At 39.9% G+C, this 17,818-nt stretch overlaps 1 pseudogene; it reads left to right on the top strand.

Annotated features, from left to right (window-relative positions):
- Nucleotides 1-602: 602 nt before the first annotated feature.
- On the top strand, nt 603-1,553 carry LOC147005018 (14-3-3 protein eta-like; annotated as a pseudogene).
- The last annotated feature ends 16,265 nt before the right edge of the window (nt 1,554-17,818 follow it).

Here is a 17,818-nt window from a genome sequence, read left to right on the forward strand (position 1 = left end):
TACCCTAAGGATGCTTAATTTTACCATAAGGACATGCTCAACTATGTTTATTTTTGCTCTATTTATATTAACCAGAAACTGCAAATAGCCTATGTGTCCTTCAACAGAAGAAGGAATAAAGAAACTGTGGTACATTTACACAACGGAGTATTACTCAGCTGTTAAAAAATGACATCATGTGTAGAATTCATTAGACCTGATAGGTTTTTCTGTGACTGTTGCACTGGAACACTGTCCAATCCTTGTACATTAGTAGGTGAGCCTACACAGGATACAGATAACTTTATATGACTCTGCTCCACCTGTAGCATCTAACATGTTGCAGCACAATTGAATTCCTTCCCTAAAGAAAAAGTCCTCTCCCTGCCTGCCCGCCCGCCTGCTGCACCCCCTATCCTCTCCCGGCGGCTCCGCAGCGCTGGCCACATCACATGCAGCCAGCCAGCGAGAAGGCGCGAGAGGCGGCACAGCCTGCAGCCTCCCGCCAGCCAGCGAGCCAGTGCGCGTGCACTGTAGCGGCCTAGGCGGTGACCGGGAAGCGGACGGGCGGGCGAGCAAGCAGGCGGTGTGGGCGTGCGAGGCGAGGCCGAGTCACAAGCGACATGGGGGATCTAGAACAGCTGCTGCAGTGGGCGCTACTGGCAGAGCAGGCAGAGCGCTATGAAGATAAGGCCTCCACCATGAAGGCGATAGGGTTTCATGCATCTCAGGCTGGCCTCAAACACATTAAATAGATGAGGCTGGCCTTGAACTCCAATGCTGCTGCCTTAACTGTCAAATGCTGGGCTCACTGGTGCTCACCACCGTGCCTAGCTTCCCTCGGGGTGAATGTGGGCTTGCTTTCAGGCAATTGAAAGGCAGGTGACAGAGCTGAATGAACCGCTATCTAATGAAGATAGAAATCTCCTCTCTGTGGCCTACAAGAATGTAGTTGGTGCCAGGCGATCTTCTTGGAGGGTTATTAGTAGCATTGAGCAGAAAACCATGGCAGATGGGAACGAGAAGAAGTTGGAGAAAGTTAAAGCCTACCGGGAGAAGATTGAAAAGGAGCTGGAGACAGTTTGTAATGATGTCTAGGCTCTGCTTGACAAGTTCCTTATCAAGAACTGCAGTGATTTTCAGTATGAGAGCAAAGTGTTCTACCTGAAAATGAAGGGCGATTACTACCGCTACCTGGCAGAGGTGGCTTCTGGGAAGAAGAAAAACAGTGTGGTTGAAGCTTCTGAGGCTGCGTATAAGGAAGCCTTCGAAATAAGCAAAGAGCACATGCAGCCAACACACCCCATCCGGCTTGGCCTGGCCCTCAATTTTTCTGTGTTCTACTATGAGATCCAGAATGCACCAGAGCGGGCCTGCCTCTTAGCCAAACAAGCCTTCGATGATGCTATAGCTGAGCTGGACACACTAAACGAGGATTCCTATAAGGACTCCACTCTCATCATGCACCCTCTGGACAAGCGACCAGCAGGATGAAGAAGCAGGAGAAGGCAACTGAAGACCCTTCAGGTCCCTGGCTCTTACTTCACCCACCACCCCCATTATCACTGATTCTTCGTTGCCACAATCACTATATTTAGTGCTAAACCTATCGGTATTGGCAGCACAGCTATTCAGATCTGCCCTAAAAAACTTTCATGGGCATTTGCTGGACTGATGGTTGCTTTGAGTCACAGGACGCTTCTTTTTTGAATTGTGCAGAGAAGTGTGTTCTGAACAAGGCATTTTATTATGTCTGTTGATCTCTAGTAAATCCAGGTGATGGTAATTGAGTGTAGAAAGGAGAATTAGCCAACACAGGCTATGGCTGCTATTTAAAACAAGCTGATAATGTTGTGTTAAGCAGTACATCTTGTGCATGCAAAAATGAATTTGACCCTCTCACCCCTCCCTTCAGCTAATGGAAACTGACACAGCAACAACTCGTTCCTTCACCATCAGCTTTATAAACTGTTTCTTGTGAGCTTTCAGCAGCCCTTGCTGTGCCTCTTTAAATTATGATGTGCACACACCTTCTTTTCAATGCACTGCATCAGAAGTTTTTGATATGTGTAACTTTTTTTTTGATTGTGATTAAGAATCATGGATTTATTTTTTGTAACTCGTTGGCTATTGTACTTGTGTACCCTGACAGCATCATGTGTGTCAACCTGTGTCAATTATGATGGGTGGTTATGAAATGCCAGACTGCTAAAATAAATGTTTTGGACTTAAAAGAGTAAATAAATGCTGCTTTGGGGATAAAAAAAGAAAAAGAAAAAGAAAAAGAAAAAGAAAAGGAAAAGGAAAAAGAAAAAGAAAAAGAAAAAGAAAAAGAAAAAGAAAAAGAAAAAGAAAAAGAAAAAGAAAAAGAAAAAGAAAAAGAAAAAGAAAAAGAAAAAGAAAAAGTCCTGCTATACAAATATAAGTAAAACATCTTTGGGAAGATAAAATCCTTGCCCATGCTACAGAATGAGACTCCACTGAGAAAAATGGATACACAAGGTCAGTTGTCACTATGAATCTCAAGCTACCAGAAAGGAAGTGGCAATATATTGACTCAGGATCTCAGACCTCGGGATTTTAGCATTACTACTTAAAAAGTTTTGAAGGGACAGAAGTGTAGAAACAAGCCACAATTTTGTGAAGATTCCCAACTTCTGAAAACACCGGTGTTTTTACAATGAGCAATGAATGCAGTGTGATTTGCAGCAATAATCTTCAGTCGACAAGCTGCTTTGTTGCTGCCTTTGTGGACTTGGGTACCAATTGCTTTTTGTAATATGGTAAAAATATGGCAATCACTTCTGCATTGATTTTATAACATGTATTCAGATTGAGAATATGATTTTAATGCTGAAATCTCATGTACTTTGTTTTTAATTTCAAGCATATCTTATTATACTTGAATATGCCTTGGTTTGTTAACACACCTAGACTTGCTATAACTGTATGCATGTAACAGTATGGATGTTCCTTCTAGGGAAGTAAAAACCACCAACTTTAAGTTATATCTAGTGATGTTTCTTGTATCCTTTAAGAAGAATTAAGATGATTATTTCCTTCCTTTTCCTGAGCAGCATCAAAAATCTTCCCTAGAAAAAGTGAGTGCTTTACTGAGACTTCTTCCTAGGAAGGGAAACACTGTGAGACAAAGTATCCTTGTATCTCAGTTTGTGTAAGGGAAAAGCTCCTATGTTTTAAAGTATACTGTAGAAAGTCTCTTCAAAACCTGTATTTGAACTCTGTTCCTAGCTTTTTACTTAAACAGTTTAGACAAAACTTCTGGAAATGACAGCATCTTCCTGCATTAAGCAGTACATATACAGCTGTATTCAGCTTCATGGTGTCCCCCTGCCCACTCATTTATGTGTACTGGTGACAGTGGGCATAAAGAGCCTGAAAGTGTATGCATGTACCATAACTTCTAAACTTAATCTAGTGTGGAGTATTCAATAACCTTTTTTAGATGGTAGATAATAATTAAAATGGTTTAATTTCCTAGAAATAAAATGGAAAAATGGAAATATGGCCATTTTTAAAAAATAAAGTTTATTAGATCATAAAAAATGACATCATAAGGTTTGCATGTAAACAGATGCAATTACAAAAAATAATTAATACTGAGTTAGTAATCCAGACCTGAAATATAAATATGGTATGCATTTCCTTATATATGGATATCAGCCATTAAATGAATGCAAAGCAACCTACAATCTGTAGACCTCAAAGGTTATATATAGAGGAAGGAACTGGGGGGAAGGCTCGTTCATCTCCGTGGAAAAGGGAAACTTAGTAGATTTCATAGGTGGACTGGGGGCAAAAGAAGATAGAAACAGGAGGAAAGAAGGTGAAGAGAGGGAGAGAATGAGGGAGAGAATTGACATGCCTTTGAGGGATTATATGGAAACATGGTGCTGTGCATATATCCTAAAATGTATGCAGCTGATTCTGATGAAGTCTCCTAAAATCAGGGTATACAAATCCCAACTGGCCATCTCTTGCTACAAAATGAGGCTTCAAGTACTGGGATTGGGTTGTATTCAATTGAGTTGTTGGCCATAGAAATCTCCAAACATCTCAGGCTAAGACCATGGGTTGCTCTCTACAATTTGACAGAGGGCCTCATTGCTGAGGACAGACTACACCCACACAACTCATTTAATGTGGAGAAGTTGAGCTGGTGTCTACATGAAGCCTTCACAGCTATGTTCCAATGTTTCCATACAAGATGATACTTGGCAGGCTACCAAAAGAGAAACATAAACACCAACCCATCCAAAACAAAAAACAAAAAAACAAAAAACCAGTTATCTAAAGCACTTTGATGGTTGGGGGAGGACAGCCCTTTAAGCAATTGATACTGGAGTGACAAGTGCACCTCCACAAATATGGTGAAATCCACCTAACATCAAACTTCAAAAATTAATTCCAAACTGACTTCTATTATACTATAGGGTTATCCTATCCTATATTCTATTATTCTCTATTACTGTCCTATACTATAGAGTTTTAAGGTTTTATAATTTTGTATTTATTTACATCCCACATGCTGCCACTCTTCCCCTACCTCCTATTCTCTTTCCCTCTGAGAGGGCAGCTCCCACTAGGTCGACCCTACCCTGTTGCATCAGGTCTCTGCAGGATTAGGTGCATCCTCCCCTACTGAGGCCAGACAAGGAATATGTGCCTTGTTACGTATGTGCCAGTGGCATCAGAGAAGCCCAAATATCTTCTTTGGTTGAAGGCACAGTCTCTGGGTGCTCCAGGGGTATAGGCTAATTGACACTGTCAATCTTACTGTGCAGTTGCCATCTCCTTCAAGGACTCCAATCCTTCTCCTACCTGCAGCAAGAGGTCCTCAACCTCTGTCCAGTGTTTGGGTAAGGGTATCTGTATCTGTCTCAGTCAGCTGCTGGGTAGAGCATTTCAGAGAGCATCTATGTTAGGGTTCTGTCTGAAAGCACAACATAGCATCAGTAATAGTTTCAGAGACTGGTGCCTGCCCATGGGATGGGTCTCAAGGTGGGCTCGTTACTGGTCAGTTATTCCTTTAATTTGGGCTCCATCTTTTTCCCTGCATTTCTTTTAGACAGGACCTGTCTCAAAGCTTGTATAATTTTGTACAAGTAGAATCCTTTAGGTAACATCAGAGGATAACATTTAGCATCTAGGGCCAAAGAAAGTGTTCTTGGGCTTCACGTCAAAAGCAAAACCCATTTAAAAATTACAAATTGAGCTTTATCACAAATGTTAAAACAAATGCTTTGAACTCAATTTTGAATACAGCACCTTACACATATAAAGTATGCATTCTACTTTGAGCCTGCATTTTATTCCCTTAAACCAAAAGTTTTCAGTCTGTGATGGAAGCCAGTAAAGTTATGTGATACAGCTAGAAGTAAATACTTGAAAGGCACCAATTTCATCAAGGACCACTATCTCAAATATAAAATTCATAAATAAAATTTCATTATAAAATATTCAATTGGAAATATAACAGGATCAGTAAGAGACATGTCACTAAATAGGGATTATACTCAGCAAATGAAGATGTTCAACATCATTAGTTTTTAGAGAAACACTGACTAAGGCCTCAATGAGGTATCACTGCAATCCTTCCAAAGGGCACACATAACACACAGTGGCATAGCAAACTGTGGTAGGCTACAATGGACAACTAACAAAATTTTGTGGTGGGTTTAGCCACTGTAGAAAAGAACTCAGAACTTCCACTAAAATTACAATATGCCAGTACTATACAAATGTAACCCTGAATAAACAAAGAGTTTCAAAAGCTAAATAAGATGAAATAAAATAAAGAATATTAGCAAAGGGAGTGTGTAGTTCCTGGAGATACATTGCTGTTGAAGCAAGCAACTGCTGTCATGACAGCCCAGGGTTCCAGGCGGCCAACAAAGGCCAACAATTTAAGTAGATCATTGAGCTGAACTTGCTAGGAGGTGCCAAGGTGACTAGGTGCCAAGGCAACTTACTTGGACAAGCAAGTGCCTAATACCAGCATTCAAGGACAGATTAGATCCGGCTGTAGAAACATGTCTAGAGTCCCTCGGGTCCCTTTAAACAGACTCATATGAACTTCTTCATTATGTAGACAATTATCAATACTATCTCCATCTTCTAGACTACGATGGTGGGCTTGATGGCCTAGTGACCCACTCAAACACATTCATGTTAGCCACTTTTAATGTGCTTGAGATTTGGAATCAGACATTTCTTCAGAGTTTGGTCTATTTTGTTGGGAAACTAATTAGCACTGGCTGTTTATAACTGTCAGTCCATGGGTCTGACGCCTACAAAGAAATCATACTAGCTAGCCTAAATTGAGTCCTCTGAGAGAATGCAGTGTTTAGGGATTGGAGATGACTTTGGTGAACTTGAGAAAAGAGCACCTGGTATGTACTTATTGGAGCCTCATTAACTTCTTGTTTAAGCCACTGGCTCCTATGTGTAGTCAGTCAATTGAAGTTTCCAGTTCTGGAATTAGGTTACATTTAGTTGAGTTGTTGACCAAAGGGATTCCATGGGGATCCCCATAAAACCTATTCTACTGGCAAGAATCTAGGTTGTTCTTCACAAACTGAATCCACTTTATTTATAATACTACCAACCCCAAAACAACTCACATGATATCCTTCCAAAATGTGATTGTTAAGCCACCCATAAGCATTTGTTCTTTGAAATGTTACATAGCAATAAAGTGAGATAATTCATTGACATATAACAAGTTGATTCTATATTTATAGAAGTGGACACATAACAAATGAAACAAGAAGGTAACACACTGAGGGATTGCATTCATATAATATTCTGAAAAGATATGGAGTGATTGCCAGATATAGTGGTTTGAATAACAATGGTCCACATCGACTCATATATTTGAAATCTTGGTCCCCAGTTGGTTGAACTTTTTCAATAAGGATTAGGAAATATGGCCTTGTTGGATGAATCATGTCCCTGTGGGTAGGCCTCAAGATTTCAAAAGCCCACGCCAGGCATTGTCTCTTTTTCTCTCTACCTCCAACTTGTGAATCAGAAATAAGTTCTCAGCTACTTCTACAGCACCATGCCTGTCTCCTAGCCTACTGCTATTCTTTTTACCATGGATTTATGCCCAGCAAGCCCCCTATTAATTACTTTCTTTTGTAAGTTATTTGGTCATGGTGTATCTGCACGGCAATAGAAAAGTAAATAAGACACCGGTAAAATCCAGGATCTGAAGAAATAGGTAAAACCATGGGTGTGGTTACTAAATAGCAGAAGTGATCCTTGTAGTAAAGAGAGGATGTGGCATCTTGATTGTGTCAACACCAAGGCCCTGTTGGAGGATTCCTAGTGCAGTTTTCTAGAGGGTTGTATCTGAAGAACTAGGACACTGAAAGAAAGTGTTATATTCCTTGTCTAAAGATTGATTAGATGTGCGAATCTACAATTATTTCAAACTGTTTTAGTTAAAAAAGATTGCAATATTATCAATATTATACAAAATAATCTCAAATGTGACTATATGAATACATTCATAATACATAAATATTCATATATCATTTATAGTCCACAGGAATTGTTTATATGTGTCTGATTTATGGTACTCAATTTAGAAAGACTTAAAAAATATGACCATGGGTAAGTTGAGAGATGAGAAACCTCACCAATGAAACCCTTTAAAAAAACAATCAAAATAATATGTACTTTCTTTGAAAGATCTGTAAATGAGCTGATTAAACCTGGCAAGTTATCTCTTAAGAAAGCAAGTGGACCCAGGCACATCATGGTACAGTGGAAACTGGCATGAAATACTTTTCACACATGACAGCAATGTCAGATGTGAAGCTGAGGCAGAGGGCAAGCTGAAGGGGTGTGCTGAGCAGGGTCAGTAGGACCCACCAGGCAGTGACTTGCAACCTCCCCTCCCCCACAAATGGGATCTTAGAACACTGACACTACTTCTGAAGCCATGGGTGCCAACTTAAACACAGTATCAAGCTGGGCCAAGCCAAGCCATGCTAAGAGAAAACCTAGGTCAGAAACAACCACTTAGTGTTAGGTGTGCCAAATAAGATTCCCAAAGTGATAGAAGTGAAGGATGATTGCTGTTAATTGGTTAGTATGACATTCGCATACTGGGTGTACTAAGCACTGAGGGTATACCCCCCAGTGAGCATTCTCCTCTGGGCATAATATAGAGGATACATTGTGCCCTCTCTGACCCTGAAGTGAGGATTTAACTGGTAAACTACTCACGTAACTCTACCACAACTCAGCTTCACCAGAACAATGTGAAGATATTAATTAAATGAATACACCTGTTAAAAACTTGAAAAGTGAAATAGCCCCTAATGTCTAATGCACTAATGTAAGGAGCATGAAAGTCTAAGGCAATATAAACCGTGCAAAAATGACTAATTACTAATCCCCCTTGGTGGCCTCCCATGAAAGTCACTTGGGTGATATCCCAGAGTGCACAATTGAAATTACATGAAGTTTAAAGTGCTGTCAAGATGACTCAGTGGGTAAAGTCCCTTGCTGCCAACACTGAAAACCTGATCACACAGAGTGGAAAGAGGACACTGACTCTTATTTATGTTGCCTTCTGATCTCCACACATATTCTCTGGCAAGTGGGTTACATGTGAATATTCTCATTCACTTGCACACATACATATGACTGGATTAGAAAACAATTACAATTATTTTTCAAAATAAGACTACTCAGAAGTATGGAATTCTACTACTATACAACCTTCCCAAAGTACAAGCATACATGTCTATATATAAAAATGTAAATGGAGTTTCCCTAACTTAAGAGTACAATATCTTACCCAAACACTATCAGAAAGATTAACATCAGTCGATTCTACATCCTGCTACACTGCTGAATTTGTTCATTGTTTCTAGAAGTTTTCTGGTCTAATTTTAGCATCCCTATGAGCATGTTTCTCTCTATTCTACATCACTTCTTTTTTTTTAATTAGATATTTTTCTTTATTTCCATTTCAAATGTTATCTCCTTTCTTAGATTCCCCTCTGTAAATCCCCTATCTGCTCCCCCTACTCCCTGCTCCCCAAACCACTCACTCCCATTCCTGTCCCTGGAATTCCACTCTACTGGGTCATGGAACCTTCACAGGACCTAGGGCCTCTCCTCCATTGATGACCAACTATGCCATCCTCTGCTACATGTGCACCTGGAGACACCAGTCCCACCATGTGTATTCTTTGGTGATTTCGTCACAAGGAGCTCTAGGGGTACTGGTTAGTTCATATTGATGCTCCTCCTATGGGGATGCAAACCCCTTCAGCTCCTTGGGTCCATTCTCTGGCTCCACCATTGCGGACCCTGTGCTCTGTCCAGTGGATAACTGTGAGCATCCACTTCTGTTTTGCCAGGCACTGGCAATTTATATCACTTCTTACAACACAATCACCTTCTGTCCTATAGCAGTGCCTAATTTCACAACTGTAAATACACAAGGAAGACATGTTCTTCCCTATTAGCAAGATAAGAAAATTTGCTAGGAAAGGTTAAAAAATGAGAAATTGGACTGAATATCTCTTTCCATGTTGAGACTTTGTGTGGTTTGGGTGTCAGAGTGAGTATGACCTCACAGAATGAGTTAGCAATGTTTCTTCTGTTTCTATTTTGTGAATAATTTGAGGAGTATTAGCTCTTTGTTGAATGTCTCATAGAATCCTGCACTAAAACTTTCTGGCCCTGGGCTTTTTGGAATGGAAGACTTTTGATGACTGTTTCTATTTCCTTAGGGCTCATGAAACTGTTAGTTACTAGACCAGATTTTGATTTAGGTTTGATAGTTGATAACTGTTTAGAAATAACCCATTCCATTTAGATTTTCCAATTTTCTGCAGTACAAGCTTCTGCAGTAAAACTTGATGATTCTTTCAATCTCCTCAGTTTCCACTGCTAGGCCTCCTGTTCCATTTCTGATTTTGTTAATTTGGAAATGGACTCTCTGCCTTTCAGTCAGTTTGGCAAAACATTTGTCTATCCTGTTAACTTTTCTCAAGGAACTGGGTCTTGGTTATATTGATAATTTGTATTGTACCCTTTTTATCAAATTGACTGAATTCAGCCCTGAGTTTGTTCCCTGACATCAAATCCTACCTATCTCTCCATGAGATGAGGCTTTGTCTCACTTTAGGAACTGCAGAATGCAATACATCAAAATCTTGCTGATCTACATGGCGGAGATGCATACCACTCCCTCACTGAGAACAGCCACCCTGGAAGGATTCAGGGTGTGTTGATGTAGCCCAGCATGTCAGTGTAACCTGCAAGGTGCCCAGAGACATTAGGAGCCGAAATCTGGAGGATTCCTCCACAGCATTTTTCACTATGGTCTTCAAAAGCATTTTGTACAGAAATACAATGGGTTCACAGATGCACATACACACACAAACATGAAGACCAGAGGATTTTGTGGGATGAATGTTGTCTGTACCATGTGCATTCCAAGGAAGAAATTCAGGTTTCTAGGCTTGGCAGCAAGGATGAATACCTACTGACCCAAGTCATCAACTGATTATCTAAAGCAAAGAATTTTATAAGCTATGTATCTGTATTTATGCTCTCTCTCTCTCTCTCTCTCTCTCTCTCTCTCTCTCTCTCTCTCTCTCACACACACACACACACACACACACACACACTCACACACTCACACACTGTGCACATTTTCCCACACCATGAAACACATGAAAATACACAAGAAATAGAATTCAAGGAGGGATCTGGGGGAAGGATGGGTGTTAGAGTGACTTAAAAGCCCCTAAGGTGACTCTCCTTTTGTTGTAGGTTGTACCTCATATAATTGGGTCCTTTATTGTATTTGTCTTTCCCTATAGCACTGCAGACTAGAATGGAACCAAGAGCATTGTGCATGTTAGTCAAATACTGCACACCTTAAACACATCCCAGGTCTAGAAACCCATTAATCTACAATTATTACAGGGCAGGTGGCATCAAGACCCTCAGCTGAGACACTCCAATGACAATGTGGCCATTTCAAGACTAGTTGTCAAGAATGGCAGACAAGACTGGAGTAATTCTAATAGGCCTTCCTTTATATGTTAATTGAACTTTTTCCCTTACTGCTTTTAATATCCTGTCTTTATTTAGTGCATTTGTTGTTTTGATTACTATGTGTTGGGAGGAATTTCTTTTCTGGTCCAGTCTATTTGGAGTTCTGTAGGTATCTTGTATGTTCATGGGCATCTCTTTCTTTAGGTAAGGGAAGTTTTTTTTTTCTATAATTTTGTTGAAGATATTTCCTGGACCTTTAAGTTGAAAATCTTCATTATCATCTACTCCTATTATCCATAGGGTTGGTCTTCTCATTGTGTCCTGGATTTCCTGGATGTTTTGTGTTAGGATCTGTTTGCATTTTGCATTTTCTTTGATAGTTGTGTCCATGTTCCCTATGGAATCTTCTGCACCTGAGATTCTCTCTTCCATCACTTTTATTCTGTTGCTGATGCTCACATCCATGGTTCCTGATACCTTTCTTAGGGTTTCTATCTCCAGAGTCCTCTCCCTTTGAGGTTTTTTTGTTTGTTTGTTTGTTTGTTTGTTTGTTTGTTTCTACTTCCATTTTTGATCTTGGATGGTTTTGTTCAATTCCATGGCATGTTTGATTGTGTTTTCTTATAATTCCTTAAGGGATCAGGATCAGATTAACGATATTAACAGTCCCATTTCCCCCAAAGAAATAGAAGCAGTCATCAATAGTCTCCCAACCAAAAAAAGCCCAGGACCAGATGGCTTTAGTGCAGAGTTCTATCAGACCTTCAAAGAAAAACTAATACCAACTCTCCTAAAACTGTTACACAATATAGAAACAGAAGGAACTCTACCCAATTCAGTCTATGAAGCCACAATTACTCTGATAACTAAACTACACATAGATCCAACAAAAAAAGAGAACTGCAGACCAATTCCCTTATGAATATCGATGCAAAAATACTCAATAAAATCCTCAGAAACCAAATCCAAGAACACATCAAAACAATCATTCATCCTGACCAAGTAGGTTTTATTCCAGGGATGCAGGGATGGTTTAATATACAGAAATCCATCAAATAAGCCACTATATAAACAAACTCAAAGACAAAACCCAAATGATCATCTCGTAGGATGGTGAGAAAGCATTTGACAAAATCCAACACCCCTTCATGATTAAAGTCATTGAAAGATCAGGAATTCAAGGCCCATACCTAAACATGATAAAAGCAATATACAGCAAAATAGTAGCCAACATCAAATTAAATGGTGAGAAGCTGGAAGCAATCCCACTAAAATCAGGGACTAGACAAGGCTGCCCACTTTTTTCCTACCTACGAAATATAGTACTTGAAGTCTTAGCCAGAGCAATTGGACAACAAAGGGAGATCAAGGGGAAACAAATTGGAAAGGAAGAAGGCAAAAATATCACTATTTGCAGATGATATGATAGTATATATAAATGACCCTAAACACACACCAGAAAACTCCTAAACCTGATAAACAGCTTCAGCACAGTAGCTGGATATAAAATTAACTCAAACAAATCAGTGGCCTTTCTCTACACAAAGGATAGACTGGATGAGAAAGAAATTAGGGAAACAACACCCTTCTCAATAGTCACAAATTATATAAAATACCTTGGTGTGACTAAACTAAGGAAGTGAAAGATCTGTAAGACAAGAACTTCAAGTCTCTGAAGAAAGAAATTGAAGAAGATCTCAGAAGATGGAAAGATCTTCCATTCTCATGGATTGACAGGACTAATATAGTAAAAATGGCTATCCTGCCAAAAGCAATCTACAGATATAATGCAATCCTTATCAAAATTCCAACTCAATTCTTCACTGAGTTAGAAAGGGCAATTTGCAAATTCATGTGGAATAACAAAACACCTAGGATAGCAAAAACTATTCTCAACAATAAATGAGCCTCTGGGGGATTCACCATGCCTGACCTCAAGCTGTGCTATGGAGCAATTGTGATAAAAACTGCATGGTATTGGTACAGCCACAGACAGGAAGATCGATGGAATAGAATTGAAGTCCAGAAATGAACCAACACACATATGGTCACCTGATCTTTGACAATGGAGTTAAAACCATCCAGTGGAAAAAAAAGGACAGTAGTTTCAACAAATGATGCTGGCACAATTGCTAGTTATCATGTAGAAGAATGTGAATTGATCCAGTCTTATGTTCTTGTACAAAGCTCAATACTAAGTGGATCAAAGAACTCCACATAAAACCAGAGACACTGAAATTTATAGAGGAGTAAGTGGGGAAAACCTTTGAAGATATGGGCATAGGGGAAAAATTCCTAAACAGAACAGCAATGGCCTGTGCTGCAAGATCAAGAATGGACAAATGGGACCTCATAAAATTGCAAAGCTTCTGTAGGGCAAAAGATACTGTCAATATGACAAAAAGACCACCAACAGATTGGGAAAGAATTTTTACCAATCCTAAATCTGATAGGGGACTAATGTCTAATATATTCAAAGAGCTCAAGAAGCTGAACTTCAGAAATTCAAATAACCCCATTAAAAATGGGGTATAGAGCTAAACAAAGAATTCTCAACTGAGGAATACTGAATGGCTGAGAAATACATGAAAAAATGTTCAACATCCTTACTGATCAGGGAAATGCAAATCAAAACAATCCTGAGAGTCTACCTCACACTAATCAGAATAGCTAAGATCAAAAATTCAGGTGACAGCAGATGCTGGCAAGGATGTGGAGAAAGAGAAACACTCCCCTATTGCTTGTTCAACCACTCTAGCAATCAGTCTGGAGGTTCCTCAGAAAACTGGGCCTAGTACTACCACTAGATCCAGCAATAGCTCTTCTGGGCATATACCCAGAAAATGTTCCAACTGGGAGTAAGGACACATGTCCACTATGTTCACAGAAGCCTTATTTATAATAGCCAGAAGCTGGAAAGAACTCAGATGTCACTCAACAGAAGAATGGATATAGAAAATGTGGTACATTTACTCAATGGAGTACTACTAAGCTACTAAAAACAATGAATTTATGAAATTCTTGGGCAAATGGATGTATCTGGAGGATATCATCCTGAGTGAGGTAACCCAATCACAAAAGAAGTCACTTGATATGCACTCACTGATAAGTGGATATTAGCTCAGAAACCTAGAATTCCCAAGGTACCACTTCCAAAACACAAGAAAATGAAGAAGGAAAACCAACTGCATGGATATGTCATTCCTTCCTAGAATAGGGAATAAAATACCCATGGAAGGAGTTGCAGAGACAAAGTTTGGTCTTTGAGAATAGGATCGACCATCCAGAGATTGCACACCTGGGGGTTCATCCCATAATTAGCCACGAAACTCAGACACTATTGCATATGCTAGCAAGAATGAGCTAAAAGGACCCTGATATAGCTGACTTATGTGAGGTTATGTCAATGCCTGGCAAATACAGAAATGGATGCTCACAGTCATCTATGGTATGGAATATAGGGCCCCCAATGTAGGAGCTAGAGAAAGTACCCAAGAACTGATGGGATTTGGAACCCTGTAGGGGGAATAACAATATGAACTTTCAGTACCCCCAGAAAGTATGTCTCTAGCTGCATATGTAGCAGAAGATGGTCAAGTTGGCCGTCATTGGGAAGAGAGGTCCCTTGGTCTAGCAAACTTTCTATGACTCAGTACAGGGGAAAGCCAGGGCTATGAAGTGAGAGTGAGTGGTTAGGGGAGCAGGGCTGGGGGAGGCTATAGGGCACGTTTGGGAAAGCATTTGAAATGTAAATGAAGAAAATATCTAATAAGAAAAGAAAAAATATTTTCAATAAACATGAAAAAAGGAAAAATTTAAAAGGAAATGATGATAAATACAGAAAATGATGTGGGGAAAGGAAAACCCTAACTCCTGAGTTTACATGTTGATACATCTGCTCTCCAAATTAATATGGAGAAATCTCAAAGAGCTAAAAGTAAAGCTACATATCACTCAACATTCCACTCTTTTACCTATGGTCCAATGGAATGACATCCAACTCCACAGAAATCTGCTCAGCTATGTTCATTGGTACTGTAGTCACAATAGGTAGGGAATTTAAACCATCTAAATGTCCTTGAACTGATGAAAAGATAAGGAAAACAGGGCACATACACACAATGCATTATTCAATTGTGAGGAAAAATGAAATCAAGAAAGTTTCAGCTAAATGCATGAACCTACAAAATATACTGAGTGATATAAACCATACACAAGAAGAACAAACTCCACATGATGTTGATCATTTGTGTTTCCTATCTCCCAATCTTTAGATGTAAGTCCATAACTTGGAGCAACGCCAGAAGACATGAAAGAAAAGGAAGACCATATATGAAAAGAAGAAGCTCTAGAGAGAGCTATAGCCGGGTACAGGTGATATGAAGTAAAGAATGGAAAAAACAGAAGTATAGTTGTTGAAGGAGGAGAAAGAACATTGTAGAAGAAGAGAGGGAACATCAATGCGAGGAGAGGCTCTTGGTCCTGTGAAGGCTCTATGCCCAAGTATAGGGGAATACCAGGACCAGAAATGGGAGTGGGTGGTTTGGGGAGCAGGGGCAGCAGGGAAGGATTAGGGGGTTTTGGAGGGGAAACTAGGAAAGGGGTAACATTTGAAATGTAAATAAAGGATATATCTAATAAAAAAGAAAAAATAAATAAATAACAATAAAATACTTGAGAAAATATAAAAAATATACCATGTTATATTTATCTACATTGCATGCACACACACACACAAACACACGCACACATTACATATGTGTATCCATATATATATATATATATAATTACTTGGTGTGAAAATGCTTCCCTCAGGACCCATAGACTACAAAACAAAAGACATATTACAAGGCATAGAAAACCTCCTTTGGGTTGATGGTTAAGGGAGCCCAAGGGATAATACAAGTAATCAACTGCTTTCTCCCTGTTTTGTCTCCTAAAACTAGAAGGTAAATCCCTATTGGTGAGGACACTATACAGTTTGAGAACAGGACTTAGTGGAAGTGAGATGGGTGTGTTCCAGAAGCCTTCTTCCTGAGAACCTTTAGAGAAGTTAAATAAACATCAACAAAGCGTAACACATAAATTACTCACACACACACAAATACACATGCACAAACACACAAACACTCACACACACACATATACTCACACACACACAAAGTCCTGATATAGCTGAAGGAGAAAGTTTACGGGAATAAGAAAGTAGAAAAACAGGAAAAAGAAAATCTTTTCAGTTATTTTATAAATATTAAGTTACTCTGATTTCAAGAATATTAAAGGTCGGGAAGGACTGGAGGAGCTGAAAGGGATTGCATCCCCTTGGGAAGAACAACAAAATCAACCAACCAGATTCCCCCAGAGCTCCCAGGGACAAAACACTAACCAAAGAGGACCCATGGTTCCAGCTGCATATGTACCAAAGGATGCCCTTATCTGACATCAATGAGAGGGGATTAATTCTTTCACACATTAACTCTCTGATTCATCTCCAGGCTGAGTCAGTTCTATTCAGTAAATACTTACACAGTCACCTGGAACAAGTACTTCCACAATATATTCTTAGATCTTCTATGGCAAAAGGGGAGCTTCAATTGTCCTTCCTAATTAGCACTAACAAAACACAGCAGTTTATATTCAAGGACAACCGCATCTATCAAAAGCTATTTCCCAGAGTGACATGGAAGGTCATTATATCTGGTGTGTGGTTATCACTGATGCTGTATTGCAAGCAAAACTGAGGCACATGACTCTGGTCTTCCTGACTTATTTTATATTCTTTTGTGATGGTTTTTATTTCCTCAGCAGCTGTAGTGCAATGACTGTATATTTCTCAATGTTTGGCTACAGAGCCATGGATAGATGTGTGTTACAGAGTACTTTATGTTAGGAGTAGGAGAATTCATGACAGCATGGATACAGTATGGAGGTGAATACATCTTAAAGTGTGTGTACATGGGGTAAGCCACATGATCCACACACAAGAGACCATCGCCTTGTGGATCCCTAGGTGCTATGGCTTCACACATATACAGGAAAGGATAGCTGGGTCTGGGTTTAGTCAGAGAAGATGCAACTGACCCTAAAGAGACTGAGGTCTCTGGAAGATTAGAGGTCTGGTGGGGTGGGTTTGGGGAACCTCGTGGACAGAGGAGGGACAAGGGAGGAGGTATGGGATGTGGAAGAGACAGAGGGTAGATCTGGACTTTAAAACAAAAATCATAAGTAAAACAAAAGCATAAAAGTTTTATTTTTTGCCGGGAGTAATGGTGCACGCCTTTAATCCCAGCACTCCAGAGGCAGAGGCAGGTGGATTTCTGAGTTCGAGGCCAGCCTGGTCTACAAATTGAGTTCCAGGACAGCCAGAGCTACACAGAGAAACCCTGTCTCGAAAAACCAAAACATAACAAAATTAGTGTTATTTTTCTTGTGTTTCAGACTTGCTTTTCTTTCTAAGCAGAGTAAGTTTGTCACCTTTCTGGATAGACAGAATTAATAGGAGCTAGAAAGTTGAAAGCAAAGATGGCTATTATACCAGCATGGGCTCAGCACATCACCACATCAAGGACAGGGTGAGGGAGTGGGCTGTGGAGCCAGCTGGAGAGCCACAGCCTCATGACTGGACTCCTGAGAGTGCCAGGCTCCCCTGTGCCTCATTCAGTCCTCACTCACCTCACAAGATGAGGACTTGCTCACTCTTGCTTGTAGGGAGTAGAGCATTGATCACTTTGACCACTAGGGGGAGCAGTGATGAGGGGTCAGGACTAATTCAAAGGTGTATATG

This window comes from Mus caroli, unplaced genomic scaffold (genome assembly GCF_978045245.1).
Source record: "Mus caroli unplaced genomic scaffold, Mus_caroli_1 scaffold_4, whole genome shotgun sequence".
Taxonomy (NCBI): Eukaryota; Metazoa; Chordata; class Mammalia; order Rodentia; family Muridae; genus Mus; species Mus caroli.